This window comes from Chiloscyllium punctatum, chromosome 39 (assembly GCF_047496795.1).
Source record: "Chiloscyllium punctatum isolate Juve2018m chromosome 39, sChiPun1.3, whole genome shotgun sequence".
NCBI lineage: Eukaryota > Metazoa > Chordata > Chondrichthyes > Orectolobiformes > Hemiscylliidae > Chiloscyllium > Chiloscyllium punctatum.
The window spans coordinates 45,298,635-45,324,773 of NC_092777.1; the positions used below are offsets into that span (position 1 = coordinate 45,298,635).

General features: G+C 41.7%; 1 long non-coding RNA gene across 1 annotated transcript in view; it reads right to left on the bottom strand.

Annotated features, from left to right (window-relative positions):
• Nucleotides 1-9,145: 9,145 nt before the first annotated feature.
• LOC140464229 (uncharacterized) overlaps nucleotides 9,146-26,139 on the bottom strand; it is a 98,533-nt gene continuing 81,539 nt past the window's right edge. Inside the window, exon 4 of the long non-coding RNA XR_011954887.1 lies at nucleotides 9,146-10,417. This is a non-coding gene — a long non-coding RNA (uncharacterized lncRNA). The remainder of the gene's footprint in view (nucleotides 10,418-26,139) is intronic.

Here is a 26,139-nt window from a genome sequence, read left to right on the forward strand (position 1 = left end):
GGCAGTGAGGTTTATATAGTAATTTTGTTTGGACATTATACTCATTACTGACCCTGAGGGTCTCATAATCATCCCTCACTTTGCTTAGGCCGGTAATGAGCAGTTCAGGGTCAGTAATGACCATAATCTTCTTGAAAATGATGTTATTACTATCCTATACCCTTAATAATATGTTATCTTTTCCACAAAGTTCCCTCTATTTAGACGAGTAACATTTACTCACATGAAAGAATTCTTACCAGACGCACACTAGAAATTGCAATGGCTATTGATTTTCTTAATTTATGGAGCTGGAAGTGCCCCCAAATTGCTTCCAACACTCCAGGGGACAGAATGATGTTTGGAGAAAGGCTGTGTGCTATTAACAATATCCAAGTGATAGCACAAACATGTAGCTGCTATTGGAATGAAGTGAGTATGGGAGCTTGTATTAGGACCACACCCCTCTCCAAAAAAAAATAAATATTAATTAAGTGAAGGCCTCAATTCATTAATAGTCATATGTTTCCGTATCAGTCCTTTACCAAGTTCTCCTCTCCCACACATACACACAGACGCAGGCTTTCCTTCAGGACACTGCTAGTGAGGCAAGAAACCCAAAGTGTATCCTTATTGACTGGGTTTGTGTGGAGCCCTGCCAGAAGCTCAAGCCCACCCAAATAATGTTGATGAGCCCGGAGGCCAAATCTCTGGCTGACCTTATACTCTCTGCATTAGAGAACTTGCTTAGTGCATGACTCACATTTCACAGCTAAAATCTGACGAAGTGAGCAGTCTGTAAAGGAAGTCCGAGAAGAATGAGAAAAAATGTTGAAATGCTTGGCTGTGATTATTAATTAGGCATTAATGTTTTTCTCCATTAATTATCATGATCGAAGTTTAGCAGTAACCTATTATTGTCATGCAGTACAAATGTAATATTAATTAGCAGATCTCCAATGGCATTGTATAATCTGGGATTAAATATACTTATGTGTATAAATTTATTTAGTAAGTAAAGGATACAAGTTGGGACCCTGAGCACAGCTCCTGATTGTTTTATTCAAGTCTCTCATCACTCTTAAACTGACAATGGCTTGACAATCACTAATGCAACAACTTTGCTCAAGAGGTATATCATCTCATAAATTCATTGAATTTTACAGAGCAGAAGGAGGCTATTCGGCCCATTATGTTGGTGCCAGTCAGCAACACTCTGCTACACTAATCACATTTTCCAGCACTTGGCGCATAACCTTTGTAATCTTAGACACCTCTTTCAGGCCCCCTCTCAACCTGTCCTGCTCCAAGGAAAACAAACCTAGCCTATCCAAGCCTTCCTCAGAATTCAGATCCTCCAGCCCAGTTAACATCCTGGTAAATCGCCTCTGCACCCCCTCTAGTGCAATTACATCCTTCCTATAATGTGATCAAAACTGAACGTGATACTCCAATTGTGACCTCACCAGCATCCTGCACAGTCCCAGTGTAACCTCCCTGTTCATGCCTCAAGTAATATAGGAACATATCTCACCCATACCTCCCTCCCCTGCTACCTTCAGGGATTTGTGGATAAGCACACCAAGGTCCCTTTGATCCTCACTACTTTCCAGAGTCCTGCCATCTGATAAACAGCAGAAGAGGATGCTGCCCTTTCTTAAAGATACAGGCTTCATAAATGTAAAATATTATTTACACATCTTTAAGCAAAATGAAATGTACAAAATAACGCAATAAATTTTGTGTTCGTCCACCTGCAAAGCCACTTGAGGTGCATGTATTTTTCAGCTGAGAGCTGTAGTTGCAATTTGTATTCAAACCAGGCAGAACACTATTTAAATTACCTGGCTCCTGTCTGGTAGTAACTACAGAAATCAGAACATGTCTGCGTATGTGCGCACATCAGATAAAATTTAGAACTTTTAAATATGTGTCTCTAATCTCTAAACAATTAATTTAAGGTTCCGAGGTCCAATTGATCTCAATACTTTATAAAGCAGGTCAAACACTGCCTTGAATTTAAAGTAAATGGAAGCACTGATATGACTGAGTCTGTGTTATCCATTCAGGGATGTGGCTCTGTGTTTGTGCTATCAATTCAGCATTGATTTTAAGCTTGCAGTATTAATGGATCCTTATTCTCAATTGTTCACATTGTATAGACCCATTATCATTGCATCATGTGACTAACAGATTGGCAGAAGACAACTTAGATGGACCATAGCTAATTAACAGCTCGAGTTTCTACCCTCTTGTATCCTTACCACAAGTCCCAGCACAAATTTGCCCCAACAGCTGAAATTTCAAATACCTGTTAAAATGTAGATTTTAACTATTTGTATGATTAAAGAAATCGTTGCAAGCCGCTTTCAGAAGAGTTTTATTTTCATTATTGACTCTTCAATAATGAGGCAACTTGCCATGGGTCTTAGTTGGCTGCTGACTTTGGCAGTAATGTTCAGCTCACCATCAAAGGATCATAACAACATTTTTCTTCTGCCTCCTGTGCCAACATCTGTCACTGTTTCTCAAAGCAAGAACATTAGTTCACCGTTTAGCTTTTATTTTAGGCTTTTTTTTCTTCTGCCATTCATGTCTCACCAGAATTTGCAAATTCTGTGCCCGATTGTCATTATGCAGTTTGGCAGTGAATTCCTATACTACAAGGAGTGGCACGGTGGCTCTGTGGCGAACAGTGCAACTTCACAGTGCTAGGGACCTGGGATTGATGCCAGCCTTGAGTGACTATCTGTGCAGAGTCTGTATGTTCTCCTGGTGACTCTGTAGGTTTCCTGTGTGCTCTGGTTTGCACCCACGGTCCAAAGGTATGCAGGTTAGGTGGAGTGGCCAAATTGTCCATTGTGCATGCTATCTAGATTAGCCATGAGGAATGCAGGGATTCTCTTCAGAGGATCAGTGAAAACTCAATGGGCCAAATGGCCTGCTTTCAAACTGTAGAGATTCTACTCTCAGTTTAAGGTCTGTGTGAAGCCCAAATTGCTTGATGCAATTCTGCCCTTTTATCCATAAGTTGTCAGATGAATACAGATCATTATGCTGTAAGATCTGTCTCGTGGCTTTGAGGCCACCGTCCTCTTTCTTGATTAGTATTACAGGGTCTAGTGTGCTTGAAATAAAAACCAAGCATTTTATCAAGACAATAATATTTTCTTAAAGAAGACGTAGTTTATAATATGATGGCAGCTAACTACATGTTGCATTGATATGATAGAAATTATCACTGAGACTCTGAGGAAGACCTCATTATTTGGTCTTAAATCAAAAGCTGCTCCCCCTACCCAGCTCCATGTGACATAGACGTATTGGGTAGAGCTTAATGTACTCCGCAGCATTATCCCTTTCAGACCGTAACATGTTAATGCAGTGTCTCTCCCAAAACTTTATTCCTCTTACTAACATTACGCCTTTGTGAATATAATTACATTTACCACTAGCCCACCTATCCACAAAGCTCTGACTTCACAATTTCGCGTAGTCTGGAGATTTCATTATTCTCATAGAATGAGTCCTCTTCAGGTGTAATGGTTTGGTAAGTCTCCAGATTGAAAACTGTTTACTTTAATTCTGCCTTTGACAGTGTGAGGTTTCTAAGTCCATTAGAACTGGAGGACCTTCTTTCTCCCAGACTTCCCACACTGACAAAGTCACTTAGGGTTAGTCACAGTGCATTGTGGGTCTTGTGGAGAGTTTACTCTGTACCTGTGGAGTCATATTGATGTACAAAAACAATGTCCATGCCAACCAGATACCCTAAATAAATCTAGTCCCATTTCCCAGCATTTGGCCAATATCCCTCTAAACCCTTCTTATTCATATACCCATCCAGATGCCCTTTAAATGTTGCAAATATACCAGCCTCCACCATTTCCTCTGGCAGCTCATTCTATACTCATACAACCTCCCGCTTGAAAACATTGCCCTTTAGGTCCCTTTTAAATCTTTGTCCTTTCACCTTAAACCTATGCCCTCTAGTTTTGGACTCCCCCACCATAGGGAAAAGACTATTTATCCTATCCATGCCCCTCATGATTTTATAAACCTCTATAATAGGGAGAGAGAACAGTTAAATGCGTGGCTACAGGGATGGTGCAGGAGGGAGAGATTCCGGTTTCTGGACAACTGGGGTTCTTTCTGGGGAAGGTGGGACGTCTATAAACAGGATGGTCTCCACCTGAACCTGAGGTGCACCAGCATCCTTGGGGGGAGGTTTGCTAGTGCTCTTTGGGAGGGTTTAAACTAACTCTGCAGGGGCATGGGAACCTGGACTGTAGCTTTAGGGTACAGGACCTTGAGTGTAGGGAGGTTAGGAACAAGGCATCGATCTCGAAGGAGGGTGCCGGTAAACAGGAAGGTGGCTTGAAGTGTGTATACTTCAATGCCAGAAGTATAAGAAATAAGGTAGGTGAACTTGCAGCGTGGGTTGGTACCTGGGACTTCGATGTTGTGGCATTACAGAGACGTGGGTAGAACAGGGACAGGAATGGCTATTGCAGGTTCCAGGGTTTAAATGTTTTACCAGGTCAGAGGTGGGGGTAAAAGAGGGGGAAGTGTGGCATTGCTTGTCAAGGATAGTATTACAGCGGTGGAAAGGACAATGGAGGAAGACTTGCCATCTGAGGTAGTTTTGGCTGAGGTTAGAAATAGGAAAGGTGAGGTCACCCTGTTAGAAGTTTTCTACAGGCCTCCTAATAGTCCGAGAGATGTAGAGGAAAGTATTGCAAGGATGATTCAGGAGAAGAGTGAAAGTAATAGGGTGGGTGTTATTGGGGTCTTTAACTTCCCAGATATTGACTGAGAAAACTATAGCTCGAGTTCGTTAGATGGGTCGGTGTTTGTCCAATATGTGCAGGAGGGTTTCCTGACACAATATGTAGACAGACCAACAAGAGGTGAGGTCATACTGGATTTGGTTCTTGGCAATGAACCAGGCCAGGTGTTAGACTTGGAGGTAGGTGAGCACTTCGGGGACAGTGACCACAACCCGGTGACTTTTACTCTAGTGATGGAGAGGGATAAGTGTGCACTGCAGGGCAGGAGTTATAGCTGGGGGCAGGGAAATTATGATGCGGTGAGGCATGACTTAGGATGTGTGGATTGGAAAAATAGGCTTCAAGGGAAGGACACAAATGATATGTGGAGCTTGTTCAAGGAGCAGCTATTGGATGTCCTTGATAAGTATGTACCAGTCAGGCAGGGAGGAAAGGGTCTTGTGAGGGAGCTGTGGTTTAATAAGGAATTGGAATCCCTTGTGAAAGGGAAGAGGGCGGCCTATGTAAAGATGGGGCGTGAAGGTTCAGTTGGGGCGATTGAGAGTTATAAGGTAGCCAGGAAGGATCTAAAGAGAGAGCTAAGAGCAGCGAGAAGGGGACATGAAAAGTCCTTGGTTGGTAGGATTAGGGAAAACCCAAAGGCTTTCTATAGGTATGTCAGGAATAAAAGGATGACTAGGGTAGGTATCGGTCCAGTCAAGGATAGTAGTGGGAAGTTGTGCGTGGAGGCAGAGGAGATTGGAGAGACACTAAATCAATACTTTTCATCAGTATTCACTCAGGAACAGGACACTGTTGCTGATGTGAATATTGAGTCACAAGTGATTAGAATGGATGTCCTTGAGGTACGTAAGGAAGAGGTCCGGGGAATACTGGAAAGGGTGAAAATAGATAAGTCCCCTGGGCCTGATGGCATTTATCCTAGGATCCTCTGGGAAGCTAGGGAGGAGATAGCGGAGCCATTGGCCTTGATTTTTATGTCGTCGTTGTCTACAAGAATTGTGCCAGAAGACTGGAGGATATCGAATGTGGTCCCGTTGTTCAAGAAGGGGAGTAGGGACAGCCCTAGTAACTATAGGCCACTGAGTCTCACTTCTGTTGTGGGCAAAGTCTTAGAGAGAATTGTAAGGGATAGGATTTATGAACATCTGGATAAGAATAATGTGATCAAGGATAATCAGCATGGTTTTGTGAAGGGCAGGTCGTGCCTCACAAACCTTATTGAGTTCTTTGAGAAGGTGACCAAGGAAGTGGACAAGGGTAAAGCAGTAGATGTGGTGTATATGGATTTTAGCAAGGCGTTCGATAAGGTACCCCATGGTAGGCTACTGCAATAATTACGGAGGTATGGCATTGAGGGTGCATTAGAGGTTTGGATTAGGAATTGGCTGGCTGGAAGGAGACAGAGGGTAGTAGTTGATGGTAAAGGTTCATCTTGGAGTACAGTTACTAGCGGTGTTCCACAAGGATCCGTTTTGGGACCATTGCTGTTTGTCATTTTTATAAATGACCTGGAGGAGGGGCTTGAAGGCTGGGTGAGCAAGTTTGCGGATGATACGAAAGTCGGTGGAGTGGTGGACAGCGAAGAAGGATGTGGCAGGTTACAGCGGGATATAGATAAGTTGCAGAGCTGGGCAGAAAGGTGGCAAATGGAGTTCAATGTAGCTAAGTGTGAAGTCATTCACTTTGGTAGGAGTAACAAGAAGATGGATTACTGGGCTAATGGTAGACTACTTGGTAGTGTGGATGAGCAGAGGGATCTTGGTGTCCATGTACACAGATCTTTGAAAGTTGCCACCCAGGTAAATAGTGCTGTGAAGAAGGCATATGGCGTACTGGGCTTTATTGGTAGAGGAATTGAGTTCCGGAGTCCTGAGGTCATGTTGCAGTTGTATAAGACTCTGGTACGGCCGCATCTGGAGTATTGTGTGCAGTTTTGGTCGCCATACTATAGGAAGGATGTGGAGGCACTGGAACGGGTGCAGAGGAGGTTTACCAGGAAGTTGCCTGGCATGGTAGGAAGATTGTATGAGGAAAGGCTGAGGCACTTGGGGCTGTTCTCATTGGAGAAGAGAAGGTTTAGGGGAGATTTGGTACAGGTGTACAAGATGATTAGGGGGTTTAGATAGGGTTGACAGTGAGAACCTTTTTCCACGTATGGAGTCAGCTGTTACTAGGGGACACAGCTTTAAATTAAGGGGAGGTTGGTATAGGACAGATGTTAGGGGTAGATTCTTTACTCAACGGGTTGTGAGTTCATGGAATGCCCTGCCAGTATCAGTGGTGGACTCTCCCTCTTTATGATCATTCAAGCGGGGATTGGATAAGCATATGTAGGTTATTGGGCTAGTGTAGGTTAGGTAGGCTTCAGTCGGCGCAACATCGAGGGCCGAAGGGCCTGTACTGCACTGTATTTTTCTATGTTCTATGTTCTATGTTCTATAAGGTCACCCCTCAACCTTCGATGTTTCAGGGAAAAGAGCCCCAGCCTTTTCAGTTCTCCCTATAGCTCAAATCCTCCAATCCTGGCAACATTCTTGTAAATCTTTTCTGAACCTTTTTAAGTTTCACAACATCCTTCTGATAGGAAGGAGACCAGAACAGCACACAATATTCCAAAAGTGGCCTAATCAATACGGCCACAACATGGCGTCCTATATTCAATGCACTGGCCAATATAGGTAAGCATACCAAACACCTCCTTGACTATCCTATCTACATGAGACTCCACTTTCAAGGGACTAAGAACCTGCACACCAAGGTCTCTTTGTTCAGCCACACTCCCCAGTATCTTACCATTATCTGTAAAGGTTGCAGATTTCTGGCATTGACAATTCTTTGTTTTCTGTTAGATTTGTATAGGAAATTTCTGAATCCAAAATGGTAGTTTAAACCATTCTGACAAAATAAATGGTGCTTAGTGATTGACAGCCTCTCAAGTGATTGAATTTCTGTGGGACTTTTGCTGTGCGTTTTTTAGAAAATCAGTACAGAGCAGTTGTTTATTTGAAGCAATATGAGAAGTATAATACTTCATTATTTCTCTCCTGTGCAGGGATTCAGTGTTTATACACAATTTTTCTAATTATGTAGATGTTTGACAAGAGACAATTTAGCCCACTTAGGTCATCAAAACGAAATTCTGCAACCAAGTTCTGCAGAAAAGTTTTTCAAAACCCATTGGCATTCCATCTAACATTCCCCACCCATCTTCTGTCTGACCTTTGTGTAGGGTTTAATGGTTGAATGTTGGTCTAAGATTATTAGCAAACACTGGCAGCTGTAAAGGAGGAATATGAATGAGAAATTTAATCAGAAATGCCATCCACTTTGCAGGAATGCAATATACATCCTGACTGAAACCCTGGGGGTTTATCAAGGCTTCGTTCATGCCCACGAGCTCAGTCAGACTTTTTTTTTATTCCTCTTTCTGATTACAATTGGAAATGTTTGCAGAATAAACAGTGGAGAGGAAGTTCAAAATGCCACGTGCTGTCACTTCTGCCCCAAGCAAATGAGACAACGATAAGTACAGTATTGAATAGACAATACCTCACATTTGAGTGAGAACATATATGACACAGTTCCTTAGCAAAAGGCAGCATCATAGAACATGAATAGTAATTGCTGCAATTCTCAAAATGATAAGACTGTTTCCCTTTGCACAGTGCTACTGGTGGAAGTGTTTGGGTGGATTTAATGGTCATATTCCTTGTCAGTTCCGATTATCCTTTTGGTATTAACGGCTATGGCAGAGTGATCAAGAGCAAATTAATCTCATAATGAGAGGCTGGATAGTGGAAATAATGCTCAATTGTAATTTTCAATTACACATTTCAACTAGTGGTAGTTAGTCATAGTTGAAATAAGGCTCGCTATCATTATTCGCTGACGATAAAGTACTGGAAGTAGGAAAGAATGATAATTTTTTTAAAGATCTTTCAGAGTCACCAAATAATCTGCGTTGAATTATGCTGCCAAATACAAATGATGTGACTGCACCCCTGCCATTAACTTTGAAATAGGTAAGTAAACTGTAGGTGACACCAACAGAGCATGATTCTCTGACACTATGCACATTGAGTAGGATACCCAGGTGTTCAAATATAGGGCATTCTATATGCTGGAACCAAAAGTATCAGTCCATGAACCATGCAGAACATCATTGCTTGGCATCTTATTGTTTTCATTGCAGCAAGAAATAATGAACCAGTTTAAGTGAGAAATAGAACTGCATGTGACATTGTAGAGAGAGCCATATTTAATAACCAGAACATGTTTAAAGACAAATTCCGTAACCCGAGAAAATGAGCGAGGAATGTTTTCAATAAACTAGCACTTGAGAGTTCTGGTGCCAGCGTCTAGCTAATGCTCATGATGGTGGGAGCCATAAATGTTTATATACCTTCCTTGAATGCTACAACTTTCCTGCAAAAGTGGTGCAGCTGGTAGGACCTTGTTGATCGGATCAATCCCATTTGCTGTGGCCATGCTGCTTCCTTTATGTCCTGTCCATTTTACGTTGCACACAGGAGTCATAGGTCATGCTATCAGTAGGCAGCTCTTATCACCCAGTAGTCAACGCCTACTTTGACATGGTGGCTCAGATGCAGATGGCACTTCAGGTTGCCAAAAATGAAAGCATTATGGCTGCTGCCAAAACATTGAGTACAGTAGAACCTCGATTATCTGAACGAGATGGACGGGGAGTATTTTGTTCGGATAATTGATCGTTTGGATACTCGATCTTATCATAAACAAACGGTAATTTATGAGTGCCGGTTATCCGAACATTTCTCGGTTATCCAGCAAAACACGCCATAATGCTGTTTAACCGATAACTGATCTCTAGTAAACAAATGGCAATTTGAGTGCTCGTTATCGAACATTTCTTGGTTATTCAGCAATGTAGCCATAATGCCATTTAACTGAATGCTGAGTTGCCTAATGCCGTTTTTAACTGGACCTTGAGATCTTATTCAGATAATCCAAAATTCGGATAACTGACGTTTGGATAATCAAGATTGTACTGTATTCGCCTGTCTGATACTCAGTGTATGGCCCACACAGAAGGTGGTGCGTGCATGGAATGAGGTGCCAGAGCAAGTGGTGGAGGCTGGTACAATTACGACATTTAAAAGGCATCTGGATGGGTACATGAATAGGAAGGCTTTAGAGGGATATAGGCCAAGTGCTGGCAAATGGGACTAGATTAGGTTGGGATATCTGGTTGGCATGGACGAGTCGGACTGAAGGGTCTGCTTCTGTGCTGTACATCTCTATGACTATGACTCTAAGTGGAATCCTTTCAGAATTGACATGGGCCAATTTCAAAGCAACATGTGTCCAGTCAATGGCACCATGATGCAGCCTGCAAACCCTCACAAAGCCAAGTACTCAGTCTTTCTGCTTCTCTCCGATCAGACAGAATAAATTGTGCTCAGTTGTCTTGGAATACATAGCCTCAAGTCGCATCTCTCATGAAATAGTGGATGGTGAGCTGTTTGCAATGATCAACTCTTCCTGCCTGTGTAGTTCTGAGCAGATCAACGTTCCTGGCCATGGTCACCTTCCATGCTGCATGCCATGTTGTTTCTGCACTCCTCTGTGACTGCAGCCCCTGGGAGGTTTCAGCAAGGACATCCTTCCTGAAAGAAAGACGTTTTATACATTGTTACTTGCTGACGATCAGGTGGGAAACTGAACATGCTGGCTGGATATGTGCTCCCTCTGTGATCCCTTCTCACCTCTGTTCCGCCTCCCACTTCCAGCAGCTTGCCCTGTTCTGCTGGCTTCTGTTCACTTTCCCAACCCATGTTGTTTTCCATAAGGGAATGTCCACTATTGCAGCTGTGTCTGGGATCAAAGTGGTTTATACTAAATGCTTGAACTGATGACCAAGCCTTTCAATGCCTGCTGAAACAATTCCTGGAAAGGTTAAATTTAAAAAGCCCTATAAACCACCGTAAATATCTGCAATTACAGCAAAATGCTAGGAGAAATCAATCAGTGACTAACCCAAAAGTAGTTTGTGCCTTTTATACAGCCATGCTGAACACATGCTCAACTGTGGAATTCACTACCCAAAAGTACAGTGGATCCTGGGACAGTGGGTAAATTTAAGGAGGAGTTAGACAGGTTTTTAATTGGTAATGGATTAAAGGGATATGGAGAGAAGGTAGGAAAATGGGGGTAAGGAGCATATCAACCGTGATTGAATGGCGTACCAGACTCGATGGGCCAAAAGGCCAAATTCTGTTGCTATATCTTATGAACTGTGCAAGGTTATATCATAGAATTGCCACAACGCAGAGGATTCCATTCACCCCATATCAAGCTTACACCAGCTCTATTTCCTCGGATCAATTTTCTACCATTCCGCCATATCCCTGCACACCATTTCTCACAAAATAATCTCCAATGCATTCTTGAATGCTTCAATTGAACTTGCTCCCACCACACTCCTGGGCTGTGAATTCTAGACCTGAACAACTTGCTGGGTGAAAAAAAGATTTTCTCACATCACTCTTCCTTCGATTGCACATCCTTTTTAAATCTATGCCCTCTTTTACCTTTTGTCTTTTGCAAGTGGGAACAGCTTCTCCCTATCTGCTCTATTCAGCCCACTCACAATTTTGAAAATCTCTATCAAATCACTTCTCTACCTTTTTCTCTCCAGAGAGAACAGTCCCAACTTCTTCAGTCTACCCTCAGAACTCAAGTTGAGGGAATGTGATGAAGAGCTTAAGCTCAAAAACTCGACTCTCCTGCTCCTTGGATGCGACCTAACTGACTGTGCTTTTCTAGCACCACACTTTTTGACTCTGATCTCCAGCATTCGCAGTCCTCACTTTCTCTCAGTTGATTATAACCTTACTGCAAAGCCTCTTTCAAGAATACCCACCTTGAAGAAGTTCTCTTCCTCCTGCTACAATGAGTCTCTCTGTCACTGCACCCTCCAGGTCATCTCCTCTGCCCTGAAGTTCTATAGCCACATTTTGAAGCAAGCCTCTACCACAGCCACATCTCCTTCCTCAGCGCCTGCCTGTGGAACCGACTGATCCTGCATGGACTCCAGCCTACATGCAGACCATCATAATTTGGGCCTGACCAGAACAACCAGTACCCACAGCAAATCCAAAGCCTCTAGAAAAGGTTCTCCCTCTGGATCCTGTGCTCTGTGCTCGCAGCCATGTACTGCCACTTACTCTCCCTGCAGTCAGCCCTGTCCCAACTCAGGACCACACTCTCCTAGACCTGCAACATTCCTGATGAAGAGCTTATGCTCAAAACATCAACTCTCCTGTTCCTCAGATACTGCCTGAGCTGCTGTGTTTTCCCAGCACCACAGTCTTTGACTCTGGACTGTGAATGTGGGGGAATGTTTATATGAGAGGGGATTAGTTGGAAAATTGAAGTTCTAAAATGGCAGCATGAGCATCAAATCAACCATAAACACTAAGATGGATAGATATCACCATCTGTTATTTTGCTTGCTGTCTACCTGCTAACGTCCCCCCTACAATGGTGTCTAGCATGACTCACAGCAGAAGTGCACAGCATTGACACCATCACAAAGCCAAAGAAACCTTTCCAGCATACATGCCAAGTGCTGAAAAGCCAAATTTTGTGGCCATGAAACTTTGTCACGTTTATTCCTTATATGGACATCCACATCTTCGAGCTGTTTAATGTAGGATTCCAGATACAGCAAAGGTCTGAAATCTCCAGGAACAGAGGCTGCTTCAAAAGTGCCTGCCATGAGGCACTCTGATCCTTCATTCAATATCTGGGTTGCAATATCCCTGGGTTATTTGAAAGAGAATATCCGGGAAGGGACTGTCACACTTATGCACATGTGGCAGAGACTGATCTGAGTGAAATCTGCATCTTTCAGCCAGGGAAACCTTCCTTGCCTGCTGAAACCTTTTTCCAGCATTCTTCCTTGTTGTTCTCCTCTTTTGAAGACAGTGACTCCATGGCTGAATTTCAATTACTTGATTACCAGCTTCTCTTCCTCTAAGATGTCCAAACAACCATTACTGATTAACTTTGAACAACATGTCAGGGCTAAGGAGGGAACCTGATCCTGTTCTAACTCGATAGCCAGTCATCTGTAATGCTTGCGGGAGTAATTAAAATAATTGTTTTACAGGGCCCATACCTGATTTGAACTTTTTGCTTGTGTTTACACCCAACTGAGATCCAGCCAGAGCACTAGAGTGCCCCAGTGCATTGTTTCTTGGGAAATAAAATGGAGCATTCGTTAGCGACAGCTATTGATGTTTTAGTTATTGCTGCATGGATTGACACACTGGTCATTGGATTCAACTCCAGCCAAGCCTAAAGAAATGAAATCTGTTTAATCCTACATTTAGAGGAATTAAATGCCAAATGGATATGAAACAACAGGAAAATTGACCCAATTTCATTACGCTGCTTTTCTTCCTCTGTTTTCTGTTGCCCTTGCCAATTTTTTTAAATAAAGGATTATATTTGCCTTTAAACTTGTGCCTACTTTCGTTCTCTTTTGCCTTCTTGCCTTAAAAATAATGTGCTATTAGAATTCTTTTGTTAAATTGCTGTTTCACTCACTCATTAGCTTTAGAGACAAAAAAAAACATTGGCATGAATATAAAATCAGTTAATCCCCTTCAAAAAACCACTGGATGACTGGTGTCAGAAATGAACAAGTCACATTCATATTCATACAATCGAAAAGCACAACATTTCAGGTGAAACATATTTAATTCCATGATCACAGATCAGATTTTATCACTGATTGTGAGGCTCCCAAAGTAGAAAATGTCCCATTTCCCTTCAAAATGACTTGCTCTTGCAATGACAAAATTCCCAAATATCATTAAAGCAAAAACAAACCATATATAGTGTTTTATCTCTATTACTATGAGATTCCTGATAATTTTTCCAATCCCCAATTTCTCTGGTTTTCTTTAATCTGATCCACTTACTAAAGTTTGGCGAATGGATTAGAACAATCCATGTAGCCATCATCTGAGATTGATGACCTGGTGGGCATTCTCCAGTTGCACAACCCCATCAAGCTTCAGACAAATATTCACCCATTGTGCTACCCTGAAAGAATATATTTTCCTCAAGGGAAAGGAAAAGATTACACAATCTAATTCACTGCAACATCACTTCCAGTTCCAGGAAAGCCTAGTCCATTTTGGATTCCACATTTTCTCAGCAACCCAGCCTGAATACCACGAGCAGCTCAAACTAAGGTTATGAAGAAGTCAGTGCTCATGTGTACTACCAATCCTAATGGAAGGATACAGAGGGACAGTGACCAGCTTCTGGTGAAGTGCATCTGATTGTTCATCATTTTCACTAAAGAAAGATCCAAATGATCCATGCAGAGAAAACAGTGCAACCGAATCATCTAACTGAAGAATAATGCACATTTAATTGCAGTTAAAAGTGTTTGTTGCCAGTTTATGCAAAGGCTCTGCACTATACATTAGTAGGAAAGTGAACAGGTTCTATATTTCACAATTGTGCTAACGTTCTGTATTGGCAATCTGGAGCACAGGCCTGATTTAAATCTGGAGTGAAACTTGAGTGAGACTTCCTCCATTTCTGTGCAGAGTAAACCCTGATTCTGAATCTAGTATAAAAGAGGGAAGCAAAACTCGCATTGCACCAATGCCAATGTGAATAAACCCAGGGGACCTGCACACACTGTATGGACAAAACCAGGAGCATCAAATCATGTTACTTTTTAGAATTCTGTCACCTGTGTTGAAGGATTTATTGCATTTCAGGAGCTAGATGAAAGCAAACTGCGAAATGAGTTAAATACACATCAAACAGGTGTAAGATGATAAAGAAGGAAAAGGCACACGGCTGAATGTAACTGCCAAGTGAATTAGATTCTGCTGGGATTTACAACTGCTGGCACAACGTATGCTTGAAATTACAGACTGCATTCACTTTCCCCTCAGGTAATCTTTAATGGGCTTCCTCTTAATTCACTAACTTGGTTTCTTAATTTGCCCCCCATTCAGACAGTGCCATTTAGCTCCGGTCAAATATGTAATTAGCATACAAGTTTGTTACTTGTCTCCGAAAAAGGACAGGTTCTTCCCCATTTGAACCTGACAGAGGAATTAGTGTGTTCTGCAAGGGAGAGTCCATTTCATGATTAATCAGCTAAAGGAGAAATTGCCTGCATCAAAATAGATTTTTCTTTTTTCAAAAAAAAAGAACCGAGAGGTTTCTAATTTAATGTAACCATTAGGGTCTCAGCATGGAGGTTCCTCCATTAGGAGAGAGTATGACGAATGGAAGGTAATGAAGCTAATACTGGCCCCTGCCTTTACTCATTAACTCCAAATAAATTACAACTCTGTGTGTATGCATGAGAGTGCATAGTTGTGTGAAATGAGAGACGGAGAGAGAGAAGCTATGGACAGGAACCAAGTGGGAGAGAGAAAAAGAAATTTAATAAAATGAAAGAAAGAGCAAACAAAAAGAGCTGAAAGATGAAGAATTCCAGAAAAAGAAATGAATGATGGATGACAGTTATAAATAATAATTTATCCATACGGAAGCAGGAAACTTTGGAGGGTGGAAGATGAAAAATGATGACTTCACACACAAAGGAAATACAAAAAGGAATTCTGAAATCTTCCAAATGTCCTGGTGACAAGCCAAGAGGATAATGATTCAGCAGCTCTCTGACTGCAGACACAACTTAGTGGGGACAATCTGGGCAAGTCCCCCTCCCCATCCACATACTGTTTTTGACACTGTCACAATATGCTTCTGTGGAACATTATTGAAATTGGACATGGTTAAATGTTAAATTATTGCCCGCAAGATTAAGTAAAAGGCCAACTCTTCACATTCCACGCAGTCAGCCCATTCCTCTGCACAACGTGCTCTGGCACATTAAATGCTCAGTGCTTATTACCAAAATAGGGTTTCTCAATAATTAGCTTCTGGAAGACGGGTGAAGTTTTTCTCTCCCTGGAGGTGGTGAGAGCAAGAAGGGCAAATAACTTGGCAAGTTGGCCCTGAAGAGATACTTGTTCCTTCTTGGCATCTCAGCAATTAAGTGAAAGGCAGCCCCACTGGGCACATATTTAACTCACCAGCAATTAAGGTCCTACATGACCAATAAATAGCCATTTACAGGCCACAACATACATCTTGCCTGCTTGCCTGTCTTCCTGGTGATGTGATCTTACCTCTAGCAGAGTATTTTGACTCATGCTGCAATGTTTATTTTATCTCTCATAAGAAACTAGGTGCAGATATCCCTGTGGCATTGAAGAATACAATAGATAATTATTTCAGCTAACTATTGTTCACAAACATTGCATTCTTCAGCGACATTGGGTCTGGGTTAGTAATAAGCAAGTAAGTTACACAGTGCAGCCTGCTCCAGGAGCATGTCATGCTTCAAGTAATTCAAGGTATGATGGTGTACGAGACCTTCATCTATTAGGTCACATGCTGTGGCACATTGATAATTTCATGAGCATATCTCTTAAAGGTATACTGACATACTCACCAGGAGTCTAAACATCACCCTTGACAAGAAGGCTGTGGAGAAGTGGCTTGTTGGGTAATCAGCCTGTAGTGTTGAGTTGAAAGCAGAGATTCATTTACCCTGATAAAGGGCATTGTAAGCAGGAATACAAGGGGCAAGAGATGGCCAGCAAAAGTCAGCCTCCTAATCTTGCCTCTGACATCCCCAACCCTCCTCCCACCACATCTCAGGATCCAAAATAAAAAGATCCACCTTCTCACAAATGGATCCATTGAAGAATAGGATCCTAGCAGTGAGCTCTAGTACCCAGCAGTTGCTGGCCTCTGATTGGTTGGCAGTTTCTGGCAATGCAAGACTAAAACATCAAGGCCTGTAATTTGCCGAGAAGCTCACAGGCCCCAGCACTTAACCAGCTGATTGGGTGTCAATCTCGTGAAGTTTTCCATTGGTGGGACAGACAGTCAGTCACCACTGAACATGCTCACGACCACTCTTAGGTGATGGGGACTTCAATCTCATCCTATGGAATGAAAGATCAAAAAAAAAATCAACCCCTGTGGCATATTCAATCCAGTACCTGAAACAGACAATTTTGTTTTATTCATTCATGGTCTGGAGTCACATAGAGGACACACCAGATAATGATGGCAATTTCCTTCTGTCAAGGTCTCTTGACCTTTTTTACTGACAATCGACAATACATTCATGGTCATCATTAGATTCTTAATTCCAGATTTTTATTAAATTCAAATTCCACCATCTGCCATGGCAGGATTCAAAACTGCATCTCCAGAACATTGTCTGGGTCTCTGGATTAACAGTCAGTGATAATACTGCAAGGTTGTCGCCTCCTAGAGTTGTGGCACCCCAAAGTTCTATTGCGAACTGACTGGTAAATGTAGATCTGAGGGGAGCAGCCATACATTGCATTATCAAGAGGTGGCTGGAATTTTAACCTTTCCAGTCCGGGCAACTCTACAATGTTCCGTAATTATGTTGTCGTAAATGGGTATGCTTGTCAAGCAGGCCAGGTTCAGCCAATTGTTTTTAGTCATGTGAACTGCTGCACTCTCTCTGTATATATCTATGGTTCCTTCAGCCTTGGGTTAATGGAATATGAGGGGGAACGTGCATTCCACATAGGACAACACAAACCATGTAAGTAGGTGGAAATTCTGGGTGTTAATTTATGTTAAGAACCTGACAAGAAAAGTAAATCCCAATGTACAGCTTTGATTCAATAATGAGTTCAAGAATCACAACACAAAAGTATTTGTGGTCTTCGACCCACCGACTGGAGGACAGCTTTTCAAATTTAGTAAATAATTGGTCTATAAGGCTTTAAGTAGCCCCAAGGAGTACTCACAAAAAATGTCATCTTTTTCATGTGATTTCCCACGCTCGAGTTTTGAAAACTAAAATACTTGCTTGAAAACACATCAGAATGAGTGTTGATATGAAATTTTATCAGCTGATCTTCACGAGCTGCTGATGTTTGAGATAATGAAATACTAATTGTGTATGTGAGACAGAATGGTGCCAAGTAATGTGACTGAGAGGCCTCAGGGATAGTGTGGCATTCAAGAGGGAGAGGGAGTGGCAAAGGCCTTAGGAAAATCTGTGACATTAATTTTTAGGTAGGGGAAGAATGACAACCTGGAGTGTAAGAAAGGTAAACAAGCTGAATAAATCAGGTCTTTGGACATAGGGCTGAATGTGACAATGCAAACTATACAGCACAAACCCATTTCACTTCATATAGTATGTTACATGATTTACTTTTCTCGGTTGATTTTGATAAATTATGGCGGCAGGGAATTAAATTCCAGAAATGCATATACACCCTACTCCATTTCACACACAGCTAGCCTAACCCTCATGTACAGACATATGCACCCTGCACTCACACACATGTACCCTACCATGTCACACATACACCCTACTCCCCCACAAGCACACATACCCACCATACAGCCACACACGCACCCACCCTATACAGATACAGACACACACACGTCCAGTCTTGATTCACGCACACCCACCCTACTTGTACCTACCCTTCAGAAACATGTATCCACCCAATCACATCTCACACATACCTTACCTTACCTACCTTACCTCATACCTTACCGACACACAATGACATTCCCTCTCAGGCTCACACACCTCCTTAGCATGCACAACACTCCATCATGCACAGGTCTCCTCAAACACATCCATACTCCCATCCCATTGACACCTCCATAATTGCTAATATTTCCTTAATCTGCCATTAACAATCTGGAAGGTACAGTGTAGGCTATTTGCAGGTTGTAATCAACAAGGTAAAAACAATGACTGCAGATGCTGAAAACCAAATACTGGATTAGTGGTGCTGGAAGAGCACAGCAGTTCAGGCAGCATCCAACAAGCAGCGAAATCGACGTTTCGGGCAAAAGCCCTTCATCTTTCAGGTTGTGTCCTTTAAGATATAGCCTCTTTATGGCCATGCAAACAAATTTAAAGGTATCTGCATATTGAGTGCACAATGAAAGGTACCACACCTCCCCCCCCCACCCCCCCCACCCCCATTCATATAGATCCATGCCATACAGAGACATGAAAACACACAAGTCACATCTCACCATTGTGCAAGTACTTCCTCAGATTGTGAATAACAATGCACATTAAAAAATGACACATTCAGGTGACATTGATAAGCAGCTTTACAAATCTGCTTTTTAACATCTGAACTCCAATTCATTACAGGTTTATGGTGCACAGCTTTTGTGGGAAGTTTGAAAAGTAAATGTCCAATTATATATGAGTTATCTCACTGAACTAGAGTGGGGTGCTTATTTCCTGCTTTCGTAAAGCAGATATTTTATTTTGGCAAATTTATAAATTTAATTTAAATACACTGCGTGTAGCTTTGACAGCCAGGACTGAGCAGCACAGTAGACCCCACTTAATGTTATTTCATTCAATAATGGTTGGTTCTCATCCATCAGTACACTTTCTGTATATAAAATGCCACTTCTTTTCAATAGTGCCCTCTTCTTTTTAATCTGAGCATATTCCTAGTTTATTGTTAATTCTGGCGTATTGTCACTTCTTATAAGTTCTTTTTTATTTCCAGGCTAACAACACTAACAACAAAGAGAAAGTGAATAGTTCCATAAATTATTGTACATTAATGATTGTTTTGAGGTCTACAAGGCCTGTGAGGAAATAATGCTCACAAATGAAAGTCAGAAGCTCACATATCACACAAAAATTTTGATTTGAGAGGACATAATTTTCTGTAATGCATTTATGCGCACGTCTGGATTTATTTTGCTGTTCAGCCCTCCTGCGGGCTAACAGTTAGATGCGAATGTTCACAGCTCCCTCTAAATAGACAGTGTAATCAAAATCTCTGCAAAATGGCAGCAGCCATTACTGCAAAATGTGATTTACTCATTTCATGGTGCTTTTGTTGCATAGTAGTTCAATTTGGATGTTTTTCTTGGGGGGAAAAAAAAATGATGGTGAAGTGAACCCCTGTTGCTCCATTTCTTAGTTTGTGAATTGTAAAAAAGCAACAAAGGGATTCTATTATACTATTATACTCCGTTAGGTATTTTAGGAACTGTAGAAAAATGTATGCAAAGAACATTGTTATGGGGTGACTGCCAGTGTTTCATTTTTCTTAATTCTGTAGTCGTAAATAATATGCAACAAATAGTGAAGGTGAGATCTTCAGTCTGATATATATATTAAAAGACTTTGAGGAAAATTACCTTTGTCAGTAAATATTGTGGCTTTTTCTTCCCACAATCACAAATGCAAAATGAATTTTGTCCAAAAATCCTAACTTTGCTGAATTTCTTCTGATCTCTATCACCATTTGGGCTTTAATTAGACTCATAATGATGTTCATGATTACAACAGGTAAAGTAAAACCTTATAGGCCGGTTACAAAATCTTCCAATTACTTAATTTATCAAGTGGTGAATCTCATTTAGTTTCAACTTGACGCAGTTAGTGAATGATGACTTTCACACTGACATAAATGTACAAATCACCTATGGCAGAAGATTTGTGCCATTTGCTATGAAGTGCAAACTCATAGCTGCATGAAAACAAAATCACAATTTTTCTCTGACCACTGTTTAATGGATCCCTTCCCATACAGTCCTCCACCTTATTCAGTGTTTGAAAAACAGATTAAAAAAATACAACTGTATAAAAATCTCACCTAACTTCTGCATGCAGGGTGGGACCCGTTAGTAGAATCGGGCAGGATCTCCTGTCTCCCTGAAGAAATCAAGGGAATCTGTTTAGAGATCACTAGCTTTCAAGAATGAACTATCCTCATCTATCTGAAGGCATGGTGTGCTCAAATTGAAGAGCCAAGGCTGAAAATTTGCAAGCTTCAGATATGTACACAGCTTCCCTTGCTATCAAGCCATTATCTCTCTAAATGTGACAGTGTCCTCCCAAATTCAGGGAGGTGATTATGCTGGAATCGCACAGAACATGTCACAGTGAGTACAGCAGTTAATTGAAGCTTTTATAGTGAACTTGGTTAAGCTTCATTTACACTTTTAAAGAGGGCAACAAAAATTGATGTACTTATAGGACATTGTCCCATTTTGGACTGCATGCAAATTCTGACAGCACCACTCTGTAATAAAGGAAAGAGATTCCACCGTTTTAAGTTCCAGTTCCTCAAGAATGCACAGATTATGTTGCACAATGCAACTATTCAGTGTCCATTTACAATTCATTCATTATTTATAATTCCTATTCACCAACTAGAGGTAAAGACAACATAGCCCAGTGATCAAGGGATGTCAAGCTGTAACTATACAGTCAGGAGTTTAAGGCCTCTAAGATGATGTCGAGATGCTACATTAAAGCCATCTAATTAGCTGTGGAATGCCTCTTTGAATCTTTAAACAGAAAGAGAGGCATCTTCTCTCCATGGATCACTTATCGATCAGAATGACTGACTGGGTTCAACAATCTACAATCACAAGGGCAGGCCCCAGTGGCAAATAGGAGCTTCAGAATCTAGTCAAAGTCAGCTTTCAAGAGGAACTGAAATGCATTTTTCAAAAACTATCTGCAGAACTGTTCTGACTCTGCAGTAGGATTTGATGGAGTTAAAATGTGGCTCATGTGAAAGTCTGGATAATATCTGAGCCTGAGTAAAGTGTAAATCGACACTTTGCATTGTTTGGGATCACGATTCAGTGAAAAAAAGTTCAATAATTGAGGGAGCTTTCCAGCAGGTGAAGAGAACTTGATTTTCACTTCTATAGAGAATTTACTCTTTTCTTAACTTGCCTTCAATAGCTTGTGGTTTTTTTTGAGATTCAATGGACTTTGCTGGCACTATTCCATTTCCCCTGGAGCTGATGGATGCAGTAGATTGTTTGCTAATGCTCTTATTTCAAAGTCCTTTCTGTCCTTGCCTGAACTGCTATTTTTTTATTATTGCTGTTATTATTTTGTATATCAAGAAACATATGAAGTATATGTTCTTGCCCAATGGGCAAAATCTTCTGCTGGCTGAAGTACACAGAAAAGACTGTGTAATGAATCAACTGTTCTGAACTATCTCTTGCCGGTACTTATTTGTCTAAGCAAATTACTTAAGGATTAAGCATAGTTATTTGCCCCCTTTGCACAACTTAGTTCAAAGTAAATGGTGGCACGCAAGCCATTTTCTTGTGAAGTCAAGAACTCGGAAATATGTGGAAATATCTTTGAGCTGTAAGCTTTTATTCCTCTATGTTTTTAAGAGATGCATAGATTTAGCTTGTCAATCAAAGCTGCTCACTCTAAGTTTAGGAAATTACATCAATGGCAAGTCAAAATGAGCAGATCTTCAGAAACCCACCCCGTCAGAAGCCCACTCTGGATGTGATTTTGTCACTGCAGTGATGAATGCGCAGTTACATTATTTTTAGTTAACACTGATCCCTTGAGATATTGGGTGACCACCTGACTGTACACCATGGATCAGTGATTTTTAAAAAAATATGGTTCTCAGAGTTGCAGAAAGTGTAAATATATAGAGAGATATATTTATATATTGGGCATGTTATTTCAGGACTTTTTTTGATATGTCTTGAGTTTTATATTTTCAGTGATACTGTAAAATTTCAAACCAAAGCTGTTACTTCGAGTAGAATTGGTCCTTTCAGTTTAAAGTGGGTGATGTTATTCAATAAATCGAGTATATTTGGATCTGACACTATTTAGTAACTTCTGTTTGTATCGTTTTTGAGCTATTACTTGTAACCTGGGGCAAATCAAGAGACCTCAGCTGCAGAATTCACAGCTCATTTGAATTTTAAAAAAACAGTGGGGTGCATTTAGTGAATTTAAAGTCTCCTTGTGACACAATGAAGTGGAGTGTGCTAATGCACATTTTTCAGGTCAGTTTTACCCTAATTAGATATTCATGATTCCAGACACATGCAATCAGATGTAAAGTTTATTCCATAGAGGGGTGATAGTATGATGAACAAAAGGCTTGCCTTTCTGTAGTGTTCCTCAAGATTTTATTATGCTCTTTGATCTGCCTGAAACTTGTTGGTCTTCCAGAACAAGGAGTTGACCCCTGACTGAGTATCACAGACTGGCTACTCCAAGGTCCAGGACTACGTGTTTAGGGATTCACTAAAGCTTGAGGCAGCTGCCATCAAAGTGCAGTGGAGAAAAACCACTGCTTGAGGTCTTCCAGCCGAAGTTAAATGGGGGTCTGTTCAGTTATTGGACCCTCCCAGTGCTTAAAATTTAATGTAAACATTAATCTGATATGTCTAAGAGAGGTCTTTGCTTTATTTTGATCGAGTCAAAGTCCAATATTTTGTTTATTTACTTGATATCCAACTATATAGAATCAAACTGCTTTTGTGACTATTTTATATGAATAAGGTATATTTTCAAAATTTACAAAAATAGGTACTATGTGAGGGCATCTGGGACCTAAGTTAGGCTGGGGCTCATGCCCGAAACGTCGATTCTCCTGCTCCTTGGATGCTGCCTGACCTGCTGCGCTTTTCCAGCAACACGTTTTCAGCTCTGGGTCTACAGGAACTCTATTTACAAAACTCTGGCTGGGGTGGAGGGTAAGAATGTCTCCAACATTGCTCTCGTCCTGATGGCCACCATTGGGTATGGCTGCATCAAGCTATGATGGACTCTCAGTACTCAAACACCAAGTATCTCCACCTACTGACGTTCTACTTGTCCCCGGTATTGTGAAGGATAGGACTGACCTCGCTGCCGCAGAATGCTTCAAGTAGTTGGACCGTTCTGTATCACCTGTCCTTCATGGTGAAGTTTGCAAAGAAAAACATATTTGACCACAGGTCGATCAGGAAGTGGTCAGCAAGTTGTGTCCTTGAGACTCTAAGGGAAAAGGAGACGGTGGATCCTACTGTATAGTTCTCTGAGCAGATTGTCAAAGTCATTTGGCAGAATGCCTCATCACCAGAGCTTACCAATCAGCACCAGCTTGGCTGGTGGTGAGAAGGGCACTATTGTGAGATCCTTCATGTCCACCCAGCCATTCTGCACAACCACATGCTGCCCTCTAAGTGGGTATGAGGAGGGTGGAGACGGTCACACATCCCCTGCTGGAATGTGCCTTTGCAAATGAAATCTGGAGAAAGATGCAGTGGTATTAGTTGAGGTTCATCTATTCCCTGAGATGTACATGGAGACAAACATCAACCGCACCCGGAGGACCATAAATTCAGTAAAAGACGCTCTTTGGTCTGTCTGAAACCTGCTGGTCTTCCAGAACAAGGAGTTGACCCTGACCGAGTGTTGCATGTTGGCACATTCCAAGGTTCAGGACTATGTCATAGAGATGTACTGTAGGGAAATAGACCCTTTGGTCCAACTTGTCCATGCCGACAAGATATCCCAACCTAATCCAGTCCCACTTGCCAGCACCCACCCTCCAAACCCTTTCTATTCATATAGGAGAAAGTGAGGACTGCAGATGCTGGAGATCAGAGCTGAAAATGTGTTGCTGGAAAAGCGCAGCAGGTCAGGCAGCATCTTCAGGAAGAAGGGCTCATGCCCGAAATGTCGATTCTCCTGCTCCTTGGATGCTGCCTGACCTGCTGCTCTTTTCCAGCAACACATTTTCAGCTTCCTATTCATATACCCATCCAGATGCCTTTTAAATGTTGCAATCATACTAACCTCCACCACTTCCTCTGGCAGCTCGTTCCATACACGTACCTCCCTCTGTGTGAAAAAGTTGCCCCTTAAATCTCTTTTATATCTTTCCCCTTTCACCTTAAACCTATGCCCTCTGGTTCTGGACTCCACCACCCCAGGGAAGAGACTTTGTCTATGTGCTGAGGGGATGCACTAAAGCTTGGGGTAGCTGCTGCCAAGATACATCAGAGAAAGACACTGCCTAAAGTCTTTCTGCCGAAGTTAAGTAGGAGACCATTCAGTAGCGGAACCTCCTGGTGCCTCAAACGCATGTAAATATCATCTTTTTAGATTTTTTTTAGATTAGTTACAGTGTGGAAACAGGCCCTTCGGCCCAACAAGTCCACACTGACCCACCGAAGCGCAACCCACCCATACCCCTACATTTACCCCTTAGCTAACACTATGGGCAATTTAGCATGGCCAATTCACCTGACCTGCACATTTTTGGACGGTGGGAGGAAACCGGAGCACCCGGAGGAAACCCACGCAGACACGGGGAGAACGTGCAAACTCCACACAGTCAGTCGCCTGAGGCGGGAATTGAACCCAGGTCTCTGACGCTGTGAGGCAGCAGTGCTAACCACTGTGCCATACAGATATGAAATGCTTTGGGTTTGTTTGTTGGATGCGGTCAAACTCCAATGTTTATTTTTTCATATGCTTTAGAATCAAACTGCTTTAGCGACTAGGTATGTATATCAAGATATTTTTACGAATAAAGTACATTTATGAAATAAGAAAAAGTTATAAAGAGCTTTTCAATGAATTAAGTGTTTTTAGAAACTCAAAAAGGGATCATGCTGTAAGGTTGAGTGAAATAGGAGTTGATAGGAAGGGTGAGGGCAGTAACAAATTAAAAATACTATATATGAATGCACGAAGTATTAGAAATAAGATGGATGAGCTTGAGGCTCTTTTGGAAATTGGCAGCTACAATATTGTGGGGATAACTGAGACTTCAAGTGGACAGGGCCTGGGAAATGAATATTCAAGGCTATATGTGCTTTCGTAAGGACAGAATGATGGACAGAGGGGGTGGGGTGGCTCTGTTGGTAAGTGTTGATATTCAGTCCCTTGCGCGGGGGGACATAGAATCAGGGGATGTAGTCAGTATGGATAGAGCTGAGAAATTCTAAGGGTAGAAATACCCTCTTGGGAGTTATCTACAGGCCCCCAAACAGTAGTATGGATGGAGGGTGTAAGTTGAATCAGGAACTGAAATTGGGCTGTCGCAAAGATGTTACTACAGTTGTTATGGGGGATTTCAACATGCAGGTAGACTGGGAGAATCAGGATGGTATTGGACCTCAAGAAAGAGACTTTGTGGAGTGCCTCCTAGATGGATTCTTAGAACAGCTGGTGCTGGAGCCTACCAGGGAGAAGGCAATTCTGGATCTGGTATTGTGCAATGAACCAGAATTGATCAGGGACCTTGAAGTGAAGGAGCCATTGGGAAGTAGTGACCATAATACAAGAAGCTTCAATCTGTAATTTGAAATGGAGAGGGTACAATCGGAAGTGACAATATTTCAGTTGAATAAAGGGAACTATGGAGCTATGAGGGAGGAGCTGGCCAAAGTTCAATGGTGCAATACCTTAGCAGGGATGACAGTGGAGGAACAATGGCAGTTATTT